This window comes from Bombus affinis, chromosome 18, assembly GCF_024516045.1.
Source record: "Bombus affinis isolate iyBomAffi1 chromosome 18, iyBomAffi1.2, whole genome shotgun sequence".
Taxonomy (NCBI): domain Eukaryota; kingdom Metazoa; phylum Arthropoda; class Insecta; order Hymenoptera; family Apidae; genus Bombus; species Bombus affinis.
This window is the reverse complement of record NC_066361.1, coordinates 2116804-2123957: the sequence shown is the minus strand read 5'-3', so window position 1 is coordinate 2123957 and position 7154 is coordinate 2116804. Positions and strand designations below refer to the sequence as shown.

The following is a 7154-nucleotide window of genomic DNA, read 5'->3' as shown; positions in this document are numbered from 1 at the left end:
GAGTGGAACCGATATTATGCCAAATTACCATTACTGAATAATATTCGGTTCCCTCGCAAGACAATAATGAAGTCAGCCATTGAAATTGAGCTCCACGGCTTTTGTGATGCCAGCGAAAGGGCGTACGGAGCCTGTGTTCATCTACGTACATGTAATTCTGTCGGAAACATCTAGCCAAAATTACTCAGGGCGAAATCAAAGGTAGCTTCACTCAAATCGCAAACCATTCCACGACTTGAACTGAAATAAAGTCGGTCAGATTAAATCGGACAGTTTATTGGGCGGATTCCACTATTGTTCTCCATTGGCTCAATTCGTCACCACACACACTGAAAACATTCGTTGCAAATCGTCTAGCTGAAATTCAAAATAAAGTTAACTTTACAGATTAGCGTCATGTCCTCACCAATGATAATCCTGCGGACCTAATTTCTCGAGAGCAATCACCCGAAGATTTTCTGCAGCCGAACATTTGGCAAACTGGACCACAGTGGCTGCAACTAACGGAAGAGTGGTGGCCTATGCGGAGTCCAACATCTTTGGCCAACATGTCAGAACAAAAAGCAGTAATTTGTCTAGCCACAACTCCTGTCGATCACAGTCTCTTAGATAGGTTTTCATCCCAGACTAAACTAATCAGAATTACTGCTCTCTGTCTTCGGTGGAAACACGAACAAAATCGGTCATCACCACTAACTACAGAGGATCGAAGTATTTCCCACAACAAACTTATCTGTCTATTGCAATCCAGCCACTTTTCTGAAGAAATCTCAACGCTCCGGAAGAATCGGAACCAGCCGGTCAATGGGAGACTCTAACGACTCAACTCTTTTATCGACAAGGAAGGAATATTGCGCGTCGGGGGCCGACTGATTCAAGCGCCGATGGCCTTCGCCCAAAGACACCCAATCATCTTGCCCAAATCGTCGGTCACATCGAGAATAATAGATGGCGAACATAAGGTTAGTATGCATTCAGGAACACAGGCTACTTTATATGCAGTGAGACAACGATACTAGCCTATCGACGGCCGAAGTCAAGTATGTCGTACGATCAAAAGCTGGGTCCGTTGCTGTCGTGCTCATCCACCACCAGTGGACTACATAATGGGTAATTTGCCGGAGGCTCGAGTAACAGAATATCGATCATTGACAAACGTCGGTGTCGATTATTGTGGCCCATTCTACATTAAGGAGAAACGAGATCGCAATCGCCGCCAGGTTGAGGTATACGTAGCCATCTTCGTATGCCTAGCAGTCAAGGCGGTGCACATTGAACTCGTTGGCGATCTTACGAGCGAAACCTTCATCGCCGCTCTTCGCAGATTCATTGCCCGGCGAGGGTTTTGCTCGACCATCCACTCCGATAACGGAACAAACATCATCAGCGCAAACAACGAATTAAAAGAGCTCCACGATTTACTAAAATCGGGTGATCACAATGAAAAGATAAATGCATTCCCAGCCGACAAGCAAACCGAGTGGCGCTTCATACCCCGTCATTCCTCGAATTTCGGTGGGTTATGGGAGGCAGCTGTGAAGTCATTCAAACACCACTTTAGACGCGTCGTCGGCAACGAATTACTTACTTTCGAACAATTCAACACCCTCATCATCGAAATAGAATCAGTTCTTAACTCCCGACCACCAACTCCCATATCCACGGATAACTATAAAACTAGCAGAACTTTAACAATTTGTTCCTTTAAGATTTCTGATCCTCATGATGAGTAGAATACAACACAATAAAAAAATTTGACTTTGAATTTCGAGGCCAAGGTAAGTTTTGCGAGTACTATTCTTGCGCATTTTCGTTATCCAAGTATAGTGTTGATGGCAAGTCGTTTTTAACCATCCGCTTACATACAGTGACGAGCAAAACTGTAAACACACTCCACTGATTTTATGTAAAAGGCGATACTATGGCTAATTTTTCAAGTGATCGGTAAGGATTAGATAACAGTAACTAGAAGCTGCATCTGATTAACGAAACGTAATAGTTCATTTTCATTAACATTAATAATGTACAGAATATTTTATAATAATTGTGTTTTGAAACAATGTGTACAGTTTTGCACGTTTCGTCAGAAACGTTTATGATAGCATGTAAATGTCAGGGAAAGGAAACTGTCAATAAGCACTGATTGTCCACTGTTTCGCATTCAACGGTTCCACGCCATTGTTAGATTACTTTTCAGTTTGAATAGCAAGGAACAGCAAGAATCTACAAGTCGAAGTGTTAGGAAGATGATACATTTACACTGTACATGTGAATGTGTGTGTAAGCGTCAGAGGGCGTCCAGGCCTTGGTTGGGACATAAGACGATAGTCAGTCGTTAGAGGCATCTGGAAGAGTCGGTTGACAACAAGCGCACGTGCGAGTAGGTTTTCGAGGTCTTCCGAGTATAAGATATATGTATAACTGTTGTGTGCTAAATAAAGGAAATTATTTGTATTTCCGAATCCCTCCTATATCTTTACACGAAGGCAGTCAATCGACAGAAGATAGATCATCACCGTCGTCAACACGGAAGGGGTCTCAGGTCGTACTAATTCGGTGTTGTCATTTCAAGTATTCAATCTTGTATCATACTGAAGTTGTTGGATCATTCAAATATATAATAACCTGTTAATAGCAGCGTTATATTCAATCAACCACCCTTATTATCGCACAAGAAATAAGGGATCGAACGATTCGTGGCGTCGATTAGTCAAATCGTAATTTACGACTCCCGATAAAGCATCGCGGTAAAGCATCCACGCATATCTGACCGCTTTTCGCGCCATAGTTCCGACCGTTGTTTACCGCAACAGATGTTTCCGGCGATGGATATTCGCTTGGAAGCCGATGTACAGTGAACGAACGAATACATCCTTGGACCGAGTAAATAATATGACAGGAATTGGAAATAATGGCGTGTCGTTATGAGCACTTTTCGATGAATTAAACGGAATGTCGCGCGACCGCAAAACCGCATAAATTATCCGTTCGCTCGTCCGTTTGGGTGACTGCATTTTTTAATTTCTTTATCTTCGGTTATATTGGGTGTCTCTGGTTTGTCCGGCTAACTTTATCAGAATAGTTTTATAAGTTATTTGAAGATTAATTTACCCGTTAACCGAGGAAGGTGAATTAACTCGTCAGTGTGGATCATAGATCTCATAAACTGTAAAAAGAACATAGTTGCGAGCAATTATGTGGATCACCTTGTACATTCGTAGAATGTCTTGATATAGTTTGCTCGAGAGAACCTGGAAACGCCATATATCGGTTCGCAGCTGATACGGAAACACGCATGAAACATTGAGTCGCGTGGGACCAAGTGCTGGACGGCCCAACAAACCAAGTTGATCGCGTTCGAATGAAAATTTTCTATCCGATAAAAAGCGTACGAAGAGTCCGTGTTACAACAGCATTTCTTCTTACGAAATGATCTTGAACGAACGAGGCAAAAGTTTGTTTCCAAACGTCTGCAGATGGTGGCTACTGCAGAGTTGGAAATAGCGAATGGTTTGGGGTTTAGATAGAGTAATTCTGGAGATACTTGAAGTTATTTGTTCTTGAGAACTCATTCGTCGATGCGCTCAAAAAGTGATCCAGAGAACGCCTAATGAAGTTCGACGACCAAAATTTATTGTTCAACCAATCGCGGTGACTTCACAAAATTCTCAGCTAATTACCAGTATTTTTCAAGCGCTCCTTTTTTCTGTATCGCTTCGAATGTCGCCTTGCAAGTTACAAACAGTTTTATCGCAATGCTACTTTGCAGACGAAGCCGGTATTTTTCTTCGAAAAAAAACTTTTCCTGTTATCACGATGAATCGAAGGTGAATTAAACGCGCCAGGAGTGGAAAGATATTATTATTAATTGGATAACGTGTCTACGTTGTCTACGTTAATTTAATAAAGTTTGTTATATCTAAGAACGTGCTCGTATACCAATTACATTTATCTAATACTTGCCCTATACTTAAGTATACTTTTCAAGTTGCCAAAGTTACCTTTCACAAAAACTCCCAATTTAAATTTACATTTCCTATAGCCTAACTATTTCAATAAGTTTTTTCCACTGAAGGAACAAAGTTCGTCGATTCTACGCGAAATCAGTCGAATGCTTCCTCCCTTGTCCCTTGTCTCTTGAGGATTGCTCGAACGTAGCAGCACGCACCAATTTACATAAATACGACTTGATTTTTGCACGGCCGGTGAACGGATAATGGCGCGCTTGCTTTTGACTTCAACGGAACCTGTTTACCGCACGAATGATTCAACAGTGCCGGGAACTCGATTCGAGCATTGTCGATTATACTGACACCTCTGGTCGTGTTCTTTTTGCCTTGTCTCGAGTAGAGATAAAATTAGACATCCGTGTGCTTGTCTTCGGGGAAGACGCATCAATATCACGTGGCCGGCCAAATAGAACGAAAAACGTGGTATTACGAGTGTTGAATATTCGATGAAGGAAAGATACAATTTTTTTAATTTCAATATTTCCCTTTTGTAAAAATTTCAAGAAAGTTCTAAGGAAGAGTGCAGCATAACGCGCAACGCGGAATATTCGACGAACGAAAAATTAAATTTTATTCAATTGTGAAATTTTACCGATCTCAAAGTATGTACTTCTTTCTCTGAAAATTTAAGAGGTACTTACTGGTAAAAATTTTGTAAGAGAACTTTGATGGAAGATATTAGACTCCCTTCGTTTGTAAAATAATAATCGACGAAACGGAAGAGACAATGTTCTTAATTTGAAGATTTAAAGAACTGCGATCCGAGGTATTCAAAATTTCTTTCAAGGCATTTTATTATTGTAACTATAGTGTTGGTTACGCGACTTGTAAAGTTCAGAAAAAAATAACCGTGAAATATAATACAGACAAATAAAATTTATAACAATACGTATGAAAAACGGAGCTATTTAGAACATGACGTGTCCGCATTCAATTCACGAACGATTAATTAGGATTAATAGAAAGTAAGCTAAGCAACGAATAAATCACATTTATCATCTGAGTAATTATACCTGGAAAACGTGTCGATTCAAACGATACACCAACAAAAATACCCAATTATCATCGAAGCAATACGATTCTTTTCTAATCAGACTCCGCACATCTGCGTTCGAGATCGGTAATAAAAGTCGACTGAACGGTCCCACCGAGGAACAAGCATTTCCATGCTATAACGCACGACGATTGCCGTTACGTAACATCGCCTAAATAACACGATTACATTCTATCAGGATTGCACAATCGAACGTACAAATTACCATAAGTCATTAATGATCTCGCGTCGGTGTTCGATACGCTATCTATCTTTCTCCTTCTCATCTATTCATATTATATTAATTTTTAAAAGCAGAGTTCACTATTAATTCTTGTACGAACTAGAAATATACCAAATAATAAAATAATAATCTACTTATGAATATATTTATTTAAAGGTGTAAATAACCTCCAAATACACAAGATACGTGTATAATTTCAAAATTATTTCTTCTTTAAATTTCTTTATTAAAGTGATTTCATTGGAGTACAACTATAAAGTTTGACGCGGGTCTTCAACAATAATCGATGGCGAAATCCGAAAACTTCACGCTAGGCAACTGCCGATCGACGAAGAAGAAGAGCAAATGCCGAATACGCTTCAAAAGAAACTTTTAAACGAACTATGCTTCGCTGCTTAGATATGTTAAATACTGCTAGAGTTAAATACTTCAAGAATCCATAATCTTCGATATCCAGCCGAACTGAGTGGATAGCTCATAGTTGAAGAAGTAAAAAATTTAAAGAAAAGTTTCGTTCATTTTAAATCTCGGGATTGGAAAACTAACTTATCATGATAGTTTCTACGACAAGTTAGTAGTAGGAAATTAGAACACACTTTCTTCGATTATTTAATAGATATACGAATTTTGTTTCTCAGATTCTAAATTTCCAATTTCAATTTCTAGGTTTAATAGATATTAATCAAATAACATTTTATTATTACTTTAACTTATACACGAGAGGAAATGTTATACGTAGAGGGGGGAATATAAACATTTTTAAATATCTAGTTTAAAATTCTAGAGTTCCAAAGTGTCTAATAAGATATCGGTATCCTATACTCAAAATATACATTCACGTTGTTGTCCATAGGCTATAGTCCTAATAAGCTACGTAGTTGATAAACGAAAAGCAATTAGAAAATTGTTAGTTACATCGCATCGTTATTTTCAGCAATATTTCGACAATAACGTAAAACACATGACAGCCATGAACCTAATTAAAGTCGATGGAATATTAATCAAACGTGCCGTTTAACTTCGACGTTCGAGCAACCGACTATTTAATAGAGTTAATGGCAAAAAGAAAAAAGAATCGCGAGAACGATTGACGAAATTTAATTTTGACGTTCTAACTAATTTCTCGCCTGAAGAACCATCGAGCAGATAGCTATCTCCATCCGATTCACGATGCGATTATAATCTCGTCGCCGAACATTACAGCGGATGAAAAACGAGCTGCACTATTGCCTATAAACGAAACTTCATATATCATTAATGTAGTATCTTAATGGGTCTTAGAGGAAAGGACAAGTGATGATGTTTTGATTTAATAAATAATATTCGAAGCAACGAAATGATTACAATGCTGTTGTACGTCTTATTCTCACAGGCGGCTTTCGACTTCCCAATTCATACTCTTCCGCTTCCACACTCGCTCGCTCTTGCCTCTCAACTCACACTCTGCACACCTTGCACACTCTGCACACTCTGCACACTCTTGGCATCCGTTCACTCCGGCATCTCAACTAACACTCTCTAGCGTCTCTTTGCCTTTTCCCGTCCTTCGGAACAGGTGTCCCGAAACGCCCGTGGTAAAGATCACGCGGGTCCTTTCCACGAAAACTGTCCACTTAAAAAGACCCAACGGTACATTGATGCTGAACGGTACTTTGTTTACGGTTCGGCCGATACCTTAGGCCTTTTGGCCCCGATACTACATTAATATACCACCAGTCCCTCCTTTTCGATTGTAAGCTGTCGCATAATTCAGATTTTGAAGAAACAATATCGAATTCCAAGACCAAAAATATCATGTCAATACGACTTTTAGTTAGTAATTTATTTTAGATAAATGCGATGTACTAACTGGCATAAATATTTTAAT

The 7154-nt window shown here is 39.3% G+C and overlaps 1 long non-coding RNA gene across 1 annotated transcript; it reads right to left on the bottom strand.

Annotated features, from left to right (window-relative positions):
• Positions 1 to 2287: 2287 nt before the first annotated feature.
• LOC126926742 (uncharacterized) lies at positions 2288 to 6806 on the bottom strand. Its single transcript, XR_007714835.1, has 2 exons — positions 6746 to 6806; positions 2288 to 6692 (listed from the first exon to the last, which is right to left on the bottom strand). It is a non-coding gene; the product is annotated as an uncharacterized LOC126926742 (long non-coding RNA).
• Between the last annotated feature and the right edge of the window lie 348 nt (positions 6807 to 7154).